This window comes from Zingiber officinale, chromosome 1A (genome assembly GCF_018446385.1).
Source record: "Zingiber officinale cultivar Zhangliang chromosome 1A, Zo_v1.1, whole genome shotgun sequence".
NCBI lineage: Eukaryota > Viridiplantae > Streptophyta > Magnoliopsida > Zingiberales > Zingiberaceae > Zingiber > Zingiber officinale.
In genome coordinates, this window is record NC_055987.1 from 156335645 (window position 1) to 156348627 (window position 12983).

Below are 12983 nucleotides of genomic sequence, written 5' to 3' on the forward strand. Positions count from 1 at the left end.
TGGCCCCATTATCGAGCGAATACACAAGCATATTGTCATGTGCACCTGTAGGGTTGATCAGTAATAGGGTCGACCGGGTGTGTGTAAAAGAGATTTATAGGCATCGGGGAGATTGACCTTTATGCTGATCAGACCTATAGCTGGTTGATTGTGAGGTGGGTCGGACATCTCTTAAATTTGGTCGACTATTGAACGATCAAACATGTTAGTTCTCCAGTTCAAGAATAAAGCATTAAACTACCTATATTTAACCGAATTAAGGGTCGTTCATCCCTCTTCCGAACGGCATGTAATCCGGTTGGGCTGACATTGAGAATCTTAGTGCTGGGCAAATGACAAAACTGGGTGAAAAATGTCCTCTTCCCTTGACTTTGACCGTCACATTACATTTACTTTGACCGTCACGTCATCTTCAGAGTCTACTCGTTACATCCCGTATCATCTATTAACAATTTTATTATAGGGCTTTAAGCCCTATCATTAACCCAATGTTTCTTGGATCTAACTCCTAATGTTATGTTTTTTTCGTTGAAAATGATAGAAGAAAACAATGTGTTATATGTATAGAAGATAATTATCTTATAGTGATGGAAAGAGTGTTTGTAAGGCACTTTCTTTCCTGAAGAATCAACTATTTATCAGACTATATGTCACATTGGTAGAAGAATGTGTTGTTGATTGAGAGCACTATATTTGCACCAAAATAACAAGCATGCAATAAATAGGTAAATAAAAGAGTAAGGTTCAGAAATTGTTATCTCCTCCGGTTGAAGCGTCGGCGTGCCGACTGTCTTTAGAGAATATATTGCCGCCCATGGTGCAGAGGCTCTCCGGCAAAATTCTCACAAGATCCGACAACCACTCATGTCATCCGTAGGTGTACTCCAAGACGAATGTCACACTTGGACCCAACCTCAAATCGCGGAATACCAAGTCTCAGGACAGCGCACGCACACACAGAGAGGGAAGAAGGAGAAAAGCAGACTGCTCGACAGATACCGAACGAGGAATAGAGGCACGACATTTATTCACTCTGAAGCAAAGCACTGCTTCGCCAGCGAACCAAAGCGTGCGTCGGTTCTAGACATAACCAAACCGTGCACCGCTTCCTCACGCGCGCGGGACAGAGCCAAACCAAACCAAAGACTAGCAAAAACAAACCAGGTCGCCTGCAAGCGTGAGGCCCACAAGCTAGGGATTTGCACCCCCCCTGCGCGTGATGATCGCGTGCGTCACGCCCGGTTTATGGATTTCCGGCTCGAACCCTCCGAAACCACCTGATTTGGGCTCGACCCACGCATGCGTGTAGGTCCCCTTAACTTTGCTAAGCAAGGATGAAAGAGCTCTATATATAAGGTTTTCCAACCTTCTTAACTTAGCAATGTGTGACTAAATGCATATACACATATGCATTACTAGAACAACAACAAAAAACAAAGAATAGTTTGAATTAAAAACACGGAACTCAACAATCCCCCACTAATTCAAATTATTTTGGTCGAAAACAAAGACTTGTCCTGAGGCTTGGTTGCAATGAGCTTTTAGTGAAAATACCTTCTGGTTTGAATTTTCACCTAAGTACACCAATCTTATTCACATAGGTTTGAAGAGAACTCAGTTTTGAACTTAAACCTTTTATATGTGAAAATCAATTGGTAACAACTCATCACGGACGACGGTTGAATTCTTCTAGGTTGATGCATTACGGCTATGCCACCGAATCTTGTTTCATAAGTGCTAAAAAAAATTGCCTAGACCCCCCACATTGTGGCCCCACAGTTACACTTACATAGGTGAGTTCTCCAAGGATGTACTGCGAGCATCCTGTCATTAAGATCTTGAACTCATTAAGAGCTCCTAAGCTCATCCTTACTAGCAGTCAAGCATCTATCCAGGGAAGAGACTGTGAGATTACATCTTAATCAATTTGATACTTACGGTTCACCCTTATAACTTGTTTATACCACATTGAACCTACTTCTTGGGATCTCCAATCAGATAGGTTGAGTTGCCGCTATAGATGAAACCAGGATAGACCTCAGTTCCATTCCCTTACTAGATCTCTTGATTTTCTCAGAATCAAGTCCTTTAGTGAGTGGATCAGCAATATTGTCCTTTGAACTTACAAAGTCCAATGACACCACTCCAAGAGACACTAACTCACGAATAGACTTTAATCTTATTCGTACATGTCTCTTCTGTTTCTGGTTATACTTGGAGCTTCTAATCTGAGCTATTGTTGTTTGATTATCACAGTGTACTGAAATAGAAGGTATTGACTTCATCATCAAGAGAATTTCAGAAAGAAAACCCTTAAGCCAATCAGCTTCAGTTACTGTGGTATTCAAAGCACACAATTCTGCCTCGGATGTAGAACGGGTTATAATCGTCTGTTTAACAGACCTCTAAGCAACTGCACCGCTTCCAAGTGTAAAGACATAACTGTAACGCCTTTATACTCAACAGTGTCAGCTATCTAACTAGCATCACTATATCCCTCCAAGACTGTAGGGAATCTCTCATACCACAAGCCCAAGGATATAGTGCCTCTTAGGTATCTGAGTACTCTGTCTAAATCTAATGCATCCTAATGTATTCTGTGTAAAGCCCGAAAATTCTCAAAACTGTTTTAGAAATACAGTATGATTTTTCTGGAATTTTTGGATATTTTTCCGGAATTTTCCGAGTAGCGGAAGTAGCAAAAATAATTAGAACCGTAAAATAGCTTAGGCGGGAATCGAACCCGAGACCTATGGTTTACGGATGAGTTTAGTAACCGGTGAACCCAGCAGGGCCGTGCTGAAAGAAAGGAGAACCAAATATATTTATATTAGAGTTGGGTTCATTAAACCACTTAATATAAATAATAAACTTAAGTTGAAGTTGGGTTATTTTTATTTTGGTTCGGCACCTTCCCCTCTCAAACCCTCACGCCGACGCCCCTCTTCTTCTCCTCTTCCTCACGCACGGCACACCAAGCCCAAGGTCCATCGGTTCACCTTCCGGCGACGACTCCAACACGAAAGAGGTTCTTCTCCGCGAGAGGAACGCGAAGACGTGATCGGATCGTCGAGAGGATCACCTCCACCGGAACTCTAGCGGATAGAATCGTAAGAAATTACGATCAAGAGGTAAGAAACCCCTCACCTGCAGTATAATAGCTCCGGTTGGTTTCCTATGCATTAGTTTTAGCTATATGCAGGTTTTTCCGGCACATAGGGTATGTTAAACCCTCCTCGAGGATTTAGGGATTTAGTTGAACACCTCTGGACGGGCCGGACACGTCGTTCTCCTTTAGTTGGAGATTCTAGACGTTGTCGGGTGCCTAGAGGCGATCTCCCTATTAGAGGAGAGAGTTGAAGCACACCAAGTGTTCGGTAAAATGTTAGTGTAGCTAAATACCACCTCAGTTATGTTTAATAGCTCAATTAAAGGCATTAGAGGCATTTAAACCAGCACATTAGTTTAGTTCAGTTTTATGGGACTACGGTCCAATGGGTGGGCTCCCACAGTCGCCTCTAGGTTCAGATAACCTAGCTCTAGGTTCAGATAACCTAGAAACAGCATGATATTATAATTCAGCTATGGAACAGTATTTTATTTGCAGCAGTGGCACTGTACGGGATTAGATATCCATTGGGTTGGACTCCCATCGTCCCTAGGTTCAGATAGCCTAGACAACCCTGCTAAATTCGGGACTTGCAACCCGGGTCTAGTAGGGATGCACGCACAGCAAGTACAGTTGCCGGGCCCAACAGCATGTTTAGTATTTTCACTTATTACGTATTAAATTTCAAAACTCAAAATCAGTTATGCTAGTTGAGTTTGTTTCCAGTTACAGATTCAGTTTCAGTTAGTTTAGCCTATATTCAGTTCAGTGTTCTTTGGGTTGCTTTGCCATGATTCAGTGCTTATGCCATGCTTATATGTTATGCCTTATGCTTTCAGTATACCATGTCTTAGTAAGTTCAGTGCATATTTTCAAATAGCATGATTTAAAAGCATTTGCATCGAATGCATGATTTTGTGAGGTAGATGGTTTCTTACTAAGCTTTAAGCTTACTGATTCTATTTTCCTTATACTGCAGATAAAGGTAAAGGAAAGATGGACTAGCGGAGCGGAGGTCAATGCATTGATAAGGGTGTGTGGATGGAACCTGGAAGAAGATCTTAGGGAACCTTAGCAAGCTTTATTTCAAACCTTAGAACTGTTCAGTGTTTCATTTTATCATCTTGCACCTTAGTATTTTATTCATTATCAATTAGTTAACCATTCACTTTATTATGCTTAGAACACATCTTTTATGTTGTTAGAATGATAGTTGTTGTCATTAGAGTGTTTCTTAGTCATTTTGGTACTTGTAATGTGGTTGAGGCACGAAACAGTGTTGAAATCGCAGGCACAAAGGAACTCGAATCGATCGGTGATCGATTCGAGGGTTTCAATCGATTAGGCGATCGATTGGGCAACCGAATCAGGGAGGTTTTGGATCGATCGGCCGATCGATCCGGCCATTCGCGAACCGAGAGCCCTGGATCGATCATCGGATCGATTGATCAACTGGATCGATCACCGATCGATCCAATTAGTCGCCGACGGGTACGCTTTGGATCGATCACGGATCGATCCAGGCGTTTTTAAGCCTATGGATCGATCACTGGAGCGATCCGACTATTCCAATCGATCCGTGGATCGATTGGGAGGTCTGGTATCAGCATGGAAGTGTCTAAGTCCAGTTCCTTGGCCATGGGGAAGGTAAGACATGTTATGAGTAGTTAGTTACCTTCCTTAGCATGTATAGAACCAAGAAATGTCAGTGTTTTAGTGAAATTTTAATTAGTACAGCTTCCGCATCTAGACTTACTAAATGGTCAGGGAATAGTTTAGCACAACATAATGTGACGATCAGCCTTACAGCCTAGTGGTAGAAGGCGGGTCGTTACATTCTGTCCGGACAGCTGGTAAACCTGCTCAATCTCGTTATAGCAAAAGAAATATCAGGTCTAGAACAATTTGCTAAATACATTAGACTACATATTATTTGTGAGTATCTTAATTGAGACATTGTCACACTACTCTTATTCTTGTGGAGAGTTTTTGAAGGATCATAGGGTGTGATGACAGATTTAACTTGGCTATAGCCATATTTCTTTAATACTCTCTCAACATAGAGTGACTGAGAAATTGCTATTCCTTCAGTTGAACGAGTCAACTTCAGCCCTAAAATCATGTCAGCACAACTCATATCCTTCATATCAAACTTACCACTTAAGAAAGCCTTAGTTTCATTAATAATATAAAGGTTAGAACCAAAAGTAGGATATCATCTACATATAAACATAAGATAATACAATTATCACCTTTCATTTTAGCATTCATACATTTATCAGAGTCATTCATTTCAAAGTCAAACGATAGCATAACTCTATCAAATTTTTCGTGTCACTGCTTTGGGGCTTGCTTCAAATCATAAAGAGATTTGACTAACTTACAGACTTTATTCTCATTTCCAGAAACTATATGTCCCTCAGGCTGATCCATATATATATCTCTTCTTCAAGATCTCCATTAAGGAATGCCATTTTGACATCCATTTGATGGACCTCAAGATGATATATGGATGTTAATATTATTAACACTCGGATTGTAGTAATTCTGGTAACAGGAGAATAAGTGTTAAAATAGTCAATCCCTTCTTTCTATTTGAATCTCTCAGCAACTAAGCGGGTTTTGAATTTATCTACTGACCCATCATGTTTTAGTTTTCTCTTAAACACCCATTTACATCTTATAGTGGTACACCCAGGAGGTAAATCTACCAACTCCCAAGTGCCATTAGAGATAATAGAGTCCATTTCACTTTTAATGACCTTTTTCCAGTACTTAGCTTCAAGAGAAGCCATAGTATCTCTATATGTCATAGGGTCACATTCTATATTATAGGTGATAAAGTCCTGGCCTAAATCCGTAGACACACATTGCCTCTTGCTCCTTCTCAGTTCTGTATACTCACTAGATTCATCTAGTCTAGAATGTCTCGAGGAATATGTACCTACTATAGATAATGGGACTTTTATAAAATTTCTCGTGGAGAAAGAATTACAAATATTAATTCGCTTTATATATATAGATTTCTTTAAGAAATACTTATTTCGAATGGAGTAGTTTGCCTTATTTTCTAGCTAGTTGGAAATAAATTATCAATGTTTCCCCTTCGTCTGAGCATTGACAGCAAAAGCAATCTTGAGCTGCATGCAGTTCGCAAGTTGTAATATTAATTCTAACAAAATGCAGAGGCGTCCTAGCTTAGTCCAGCATCAGCGGGTTCAGCCGCGGGACCGGCACGCTCAATCCTTCAGCCATGTCCACCTTCCCCCCATCCTCCGACTCCCAATCGAAGCACTGTAGCATCGCCGCCAGCGCACACGGTACGAAATGCAGCGCCAGAGACGCCCCCGGACTGGACAAAGTCTGCGTCCGCTTCCGAAGGGAATCATCTCGAAGTGCTGCCCCCTGACGTCCAATTGCTGTCCGGGCTCCTCCAGGAACCTCTCTGGCCGGAACTCCAGTGGCTCCGGCCATTGCTCCGGGTCCCTTCCCATGGCCCAGAGGTTGATGAAGACCGTCGTGTTTGCTGGAACATCGTATCCTTTGATCTTGGTGTCCCTGGTGGACCGCCGAGGGATCATAGGGACGGAGGGATGCAACCGCATTGTTTCCTTGATGATGGCCTGCAGGTACGGGAGGTTTGCCGCGTCGGACTCCTGCACCAGTCTTTTCTTGCCGACCACCGCTTCGATCTCATCTTGTGCCTTGCGCAGGATGTCCGGGTGGTTGATGAGTTCCGCCAGTCCCCACTCCAAGGTGACGGCCGAAGTGTCGGTGCCGGCTACGAAGATATCCATCACGAAGGATTTTATATTTTCCCTACTCAATCTCACTTCTGCACTGGAATCCTCTGCGATGTCAATCAATATATCCAGCAAATCCTTGATTCCACCGCTCTTTTTTTTTCTCGACGCCTCCTTTTCCTTCATGATCCTCTCCATCATCACATCGTACCTTTGGCGGATGTTCTTCGACCTCTTATCGAACCCCTGCAAGTCCCAATTCTTGTAAATTCCAATAAAATCTGCCATATTGAACTTACCCATCAGCTCCGCCACTTCCTCCACGATTGTCCTCATCTCCATCGCCTCCCCGTCCGACCCACAGCATCTGTGGCTCGTGGTCATCCGGGAGATCACATTGTTTGCGAGATTTATCAGTTCGCTGCCCATGTTGATGCTGGTTCTTCCAACCTTGCATCTGTCGTACAAGGACCGAACGAGGGAGACCACCTCTTCACGCCGGATGGGGAGGAGCTGGTCGATCGTCCGTCCTCCCAGGAGCTGCGACATGCAGAGTTGCTTCAAGAACCTCCAGTGGGGACCGTAGGGCGCGAAGACGAAGTCGGCGCAGCCGTAGGTGATGTAACTTACGACCCTAAACTGAGGGCGGTCCGACCAAGCCGTCTCCTGCGTTCTCATAATCTCTTTGGCGATGGAAGAGGAGGAGGCCGCAATGCAGGGTACTGAACCGAGGCGGAGGCCGATCAGGTCACCGTAGCGCTTAGAGAGCTTATGTAACGATTGGTGGGGGATCGGCGTGAGGTGATGGACATGGGCGGAGCTAGCATTGGCCCAGTGAGGGCAGTTGCCCACACTGGGCCAGATAAAGCTCTACCCATGTACCTCAAAAATCTATTTTCTCACCAATTTTATGTCCACCATTTAGAAAATTACAATTTTTCTAGGCATCATCTTGATCATCCGTTTAACTAATATTTCCATGTGTTTAATTTTTGATATTTAATTAGTCGATGCCATAAGTTATAAATTTAAACATGACATTAATATTTTTGGTATCATTTTTTTTTAAAAATAATTTTTTTTAATGTCATTATATTGATATATAATTAATTAAACTTATTAAATTGATTTAATTTTTTTACCCTAAACCTAAACTTCTTATTCATTTCCTTACCTCTCTACACTAAGCAAGGGATTCTCCTCTAAGGTAATTTTAAACAGAAAAAAAGTTATGTTTGACCAATGCGACACTATTGTTCGTGCTACCCGTTGAGGTAGTAGTTATGTGACATAGAGGTCACATATTCGAATTTCAGAAATAACTTCCTATAAAGTAGGAAAAGATTGTATACAATAGACTTTTTCTCAGGATCTTATATTGGCGAGAGTTTCTTACACGAGATCATCCTTATTAATTATATTATATTTGTTGCCTACCCTAAATCTAGATCCTAGCTCCGCCCCTGGTGATGGAGGTGGCCAATTATCGGAAGGGCAATTGGACTCGGAGGGAGGCGGAGAGCTGGCCGCCGTTGCCGGCATGTGAGGAATAAGATTGAAAATACGATCACGACTCACGAGGATGGGAATAGCGAGGGACTGGAGGCCTGCTGCTGCCATTTCCTTGGATTATATGCGCTGCAACAAAGCAGGGGCCAGCTAAATGTGTATATATACATTTAATTAGTATTGTAATATCTTATCCTTTAATTTTATATAAAATATAATATTTTTTTTATAATTTTTTTTGGTTAAATGGCTCCTTAATAAATTAAATGTCTTAATTAAAAATATAGAATTTATTAAAATCGGTGGGTCCCAAGTACCACAAATGTAAATATCTTATAATTTTTTTTATTATCTAGTCTCTTCAATTTAGGATAGTAAACAAATCGAATCGAACCGAACCGAACTTTAGAATGTTCAAATTTATTTGATAAGATAACTAAGTCGAGCCGAGCTGAGATTAAAATGAACCAAACTTTTGAAATGAGTGTTTAAACTTAGCTTGGTATATTTTTTTATGAGCTTGAGGTTGTTTGAAACTTGACTTGAGCTTGATTCGTTTAGAAGTTATCAAACTCTCAATTCAAGCTTGGCTTGAGCTTGGTTCGAGTGTGATTTGTTTAGATGCTATCAAACTCTCAATTCAAGCTTGTTTGATTTTTTAAAACTTGTAGTTGTTTGATTGGTTATTAAGGTTGATAATTTAAATTTATTTATTTTATTTTATTATTTATTTAGCATATTGAAAAGAATTTTAGTAATGAATATGGTTCGTGAACATTGTTCACAAACATTGTTCACAAACATTAACGAGCTGAGCACATATGTTCAAGCTTATTTAACTTAACAAGCTATTCAAGATTATTTATTTAATTAATCTTATGTATATTAAACAGACATAAACAAATTCTTTTCCAGCTAAATACCAAATTTGTTAATGAATACTTAATTCATTAACAACCCTATTTCAATTATATACAAATTCTGCTAAAAGAATAAGAAAATATGTTCATAGTATAATATAGATAGTGTTTTTTTTTTTTTGACAACTAAGTTTTTAACAAAGACTTCCTAATAAATATATGTTAATGTCTAGACTATTTGCATATTATTCAATAAATTCTAAATATATTTCCGAGTAATAAATATTATTATTTAACTTTTATCTTAGATGAATTATTGTTAACTATACATTAGTTAAGTGATTATTGATATTCCATGTAAGGCAGAGAGCTCCCTAAATTTTATAGTTTTTTATTCAAAAGTTAAATTTAAATAGGTATAAAAATATTGCTTTATCCTATTTTTTTAAGAGTGAATGAGTGTGTGTTTTTTTACAACTAAGTTTTTAACAAATACTTCCCTAATAAATAGATGTTAATGTCTAGACGCACATTATTCAATAAATTTCCAAATATATTCTCGAATAATATATATTATTATTCAACTTTTATTTTAGATTAATTATTTTCAACTGTACATTAGTTAAGTGATGATTGATATTCCATGTAAGAAAGAGGGTTCTTTTATATATATATATATATATATATATATATATATACTGTCCCTAGAGTCGATTCTACGGATATGAAGGGAGATAAATATAGGTACACAGTTGAAAGTGTATGATCGGGATACTAATCCCAGTAATAACATCCCGAGAATCGAACTTTGAATTTTTCGATCATAAAATTATACGCCCCCAATTGTAAGCCTAGGGTTTTGGTGAGATGCTCAAAACTAGTCCTATGGGTGCATGTTCTCTAAGGATTTTGAACTAGTCCAAGGCTAAAAGTTTATTTAAAAATCTAAAAATAGGAAGGTTTTAAAAACTAACACATGTTTGAACCTATAAGTTGAAAGCAATAATTTTGAAAGTATTTTGAAATTCGAAATTCCTAGTCTATTAGACACATTCCTAGTTTTCTACGTAAATGGCTAAATTCATTTTCAGGGAGTGGTTTAGTGAATATGTCAGCTAAGTTTGACTTGGACTCAACGTATTTGAGCTCAATGTCACCCTTAGTAACATGATCCCTGATAAAGTGGTGTCTGATTTCAATGTGTTTGGTTCTTGAATGATGCACTGGATTTTTTGTTAAATTTATTGAGCTAATATTGTCAATTAAGACTTTTACATTTGTGATTTTTAAGTTAAAATCTTTTAAGGTGTGCATCATCCATAATAATTGGGCTACACATTTTCCTATGACTATGTATTCTGACTCAGTTGTAGATAGTGCAACACAATGTTGCTTTCTACTAAACCAGCTAACCAGTGATGGGCCTAGTAGTTGACATCCACCACTTGTGTTTTTGCGGTCTAATTTGCACCCAGCATAATCTGAGTCAGAATATCCTATTAATTCAAACTCATTGGTCCTAGGATACCAGATTCCTACGTTTGTTGTTCCCTTAAGATATCTAAAAATCCTTTTGACTTGAGTCAAATGGGATTCTTTATCACAGGTTTGGTATCTTGCACACATACTAACTGCAAATAAGATATCAGGTCGGCTTGCAGTTAGGTAGAGTAGACTGCCTATTGCACTTCTATAGTACTTCAGATCTACTGATTTTCCATTTGGGTCATTGTCTAAGATTGTGTTTACTGCCATGGGTGTTTTTATTTCTTTTGTATTTTCCATTCTGAATTTTTTAAGTAATTCTTTAGTGTATTTGTATTGATAAATGTAATTTCCTTCATTTGTTTGTTTGATTTGTAATCCTAGGAAATAGGTCAATTTTCCTACTAAGCTCATTTCAAATTCTTGTTCCATTAGATTAATAAATTCTTCTAGAAAGTCTGAGTTAGTTGAACCAAATATTATATCATCTACATATATTTGTGCTATAAATATGTCGTTATTTAGTAATTTAACAAACAAGGTTGGGTCAATTTGACCTTGGTTGAATCCTTTGGATGTTAAGTAAGATGTTAGCCTTTCATACCATGCCCTGGGTGCTTGTTTAAGTCCATATAATGCTTTCTTTAACTTAAAGACATAATCAGGGTGTTCTAGATTTTCAAACCCAGGAGGCTGACCTACATAAACTTCTTCTTTTATTAGTCCATTGAGAAAAGCTGACTTAACATCCATTTGATATAGTTTGAATCCCTTATCGGCTGCATAACTTAGTAACATTCTAATGGATTCTAGTCTAGCTACTGGGGCATAGGTCTCATCGTAGTCAAGTCCTTCAACTTGACTGAACCCTTTGGCAACTAGCCTAGCCTTATTCCTAGTAATTTCCCCAGTTTCACTTAATTTGTTTCTAAATACCCATTTTGTTTCTATTACTTTCTTATCTTTAGGTGGTGGCACTAGATCCCAAACTTCATTACGCTCAAATTGAGCTAGTTCTTCTTGCATAGCGATGATCCAATCTGGATCAAGTAGGGATTCAGCTACAGTTTTGGGTTCAATTTTTGAAATCAGGGAGATTCGACTCAGGTTCCTAAAGGATGATCTGGTTTGAACTCTCAAGTCTAGGTCATCAATTATTTGATCAGTTGGATGGTTAGGATTTACTCTTATAGTTCTAGGGGGTTCATTTTCTTGAGTGTGTTCATCTTCTTCATAGTCTAGGGATTGATTGGTTTCTTCAGAATTATTAATTTCAGTAGGTTGAAGTTGAGTTTGTCCTTGGGTTTCTTCAAATTTTACATTTGTGGTTTCCTCGATTTTTAGCGTAATTTTATTATATATTCTGTAACCCCTACTGTTTAGAGAATATCCTACAAAAATTCCATTTTCTACTTTAGAGGTGAATTTTCCTAAATGTTCTCTAGTATTTAGGATGAAGGCTGGACACCCAAATACTTTAAAATATTTTATGTTAGGTTGTTTGTTATAAAATATTTCAAAGAAGGTTTTATTATGTCTTTTATATAATGTTGTTCTATTTTGCACATAGCAGGCTGTGCTAACAGCTATTGCCCAGAAATATTTAGGTAGGTTATATTCATTTAACATAGTTCTAGAGGCTTCTAGTAAGGTTCTATTTTTTCTTTCTACAATTCCATTTTGTTGGGGGGGTTTTAGGACATGAAATTTTGTGATGGTAGCCATTTTCAAGACAGAATTTGTTAAAATTATGATTTTTAAATTCTCCCCCATTGTCACTCCTAATTCTTTTAATTTTAAGATCTTTTTCATTTTCAATTTGTTTGCAAAAGTTTGTAAAGATTTCAAAAGTTTCGCCTTTATGTTTTAAGAATTTTACCCAAGTAAACCTAGAATAATCATCTATTATGACTAAACAGTATAAGTTTCCATTTATGGGTTTGACTCCATGGGAGTCAAAAAGATCTAAGTGTAGAAGTTCTAATATTGAGTTGGTTTGTGGCTGATTTATTGGTTTGTGAGTGGATTTAGTTTGTTTACCTTGTTGACAGGCATTACTTATGGTTGAATCTATGTTAGGTAATTTTGGTAAGCCTTTCAGTAGTCCATTTAATTTGCTTATATTTCTAAAGTTGGTGTGAGACATTCTTCTATGCCATAACCATGTTTCTTCTTTTTGTGTTAAATAACACTTAATGGAAGAAGTGGTTAAGTTGATGACATAGATGATTATCTAGATGTTTGATTAAACACTCTGTGGATAGAAATTTAACCTTA

The 12983-nt window shown here is 38.3% G+C and overlaps 1 pseudogene; it reads right to left on the bottom strand.

The window, feature by feature from the left end:
• Positions 1 to 6302: 6302 nt before the first annotated feature.
• Positions 6303 to 8472, bottom strand: LOC122005578 (annotated as a pseudogene).
• Between the last annotated feature and the right edge of the window lie 4511 nt (positions 8473 to 12983).